Source organism: Octopus sinensis, linkage group LG5 (genome assembly GCF_006345805.1).
Source record: "Octopus sinensis linkage group LG5, ASM634580v1, whole genome shotgun sequence".
Lineage (NCBI taxonomy): Eukaryota > Metazoa > Mollusca > Cephalopoda > Octopoda > Octopodidae > Octopus > Octopus sinensis.
This window is the reverse complement of record NC_043001.1, coordinates 20,529,202-20,530,145: the sequence shown is the minus strand read 5'-3', so window position 1 is coordinate 20,530,145 and position 944 is coordinate 20,529,202.

The window sequence follows — 944 nt, the reverse complement described above, 5'->3', positions numbered from 1 at the left end:
CACCTTTCACCTGGCATTGTGTGAATGACAGTGCTCTCTCTCCCTAGAGTGAAGCTTCCTATCTCAGACATGTGAGCATGCACTCAACAGCCAAATACCCCATCACTGGAACTGTGAACAGTTCTATACAAGGATTTTTGTATTGTTTTCAGAAACTAGAGGATGGCTGCTGACATTAAGCTTAAGGATTATATAATGTACAAGTATAAAGAAAGAATTAAAGAAAAAAGGACTCATTATATTGAATGTTATTGATAATATCGAGAGAAAATAGTGGGTGCTGCAGTTCCGCAGTGCCTATACATGAGCTACCACTGGTGCTCAGCCTCTTGCATGTTAACTTCATGAGCAGGCTGTTTTTTTTTTTATTGAAACAGCTGGATCTCTCATCATTGTAATTGACGGAGCACCAGAAAGCAAATATCCTTATGATGGCCAGTGGTTTGCTTTTCTCCATCACAGTTATCACACTTTGTAAGAGCCAATGAGCAATCTTCTCTGTCAGGTTGTTCAAATTGCAAGAAATAGTAGCAAAATCTCTCTAAAATCAAACCCTATTATCTTTAATGAAGAAGGATATATTTGACAGTATTCTTGTAAATGATGAATAGGTTGAGTTGTTACAGTGTGGGATAGCATGCCTTGCAGTAATTTTTCTGGTTCTTTCCATTCTGTGTACAATTCCTTCCTGGATCAGATCTGCCTTCCATACTTTCAGGGTCAATAAAAAATTATCAATAAAAAAGTACTGATAAAAAAGTACTAATCTAGGGCAGTAAACTGACAGGACTGTAAGAACACGAGACTGGATGCCTTGTGGTACTTGTTCTGGTTCTTTCAATTTGAATATCAAATTCCACCATGACCTACTTGGGTGGTAGAGTTAATTTGTTGCCTAGTTTAAGACTACTAGCTGGTACCCTGGGTACCATTAGTGGAGACTG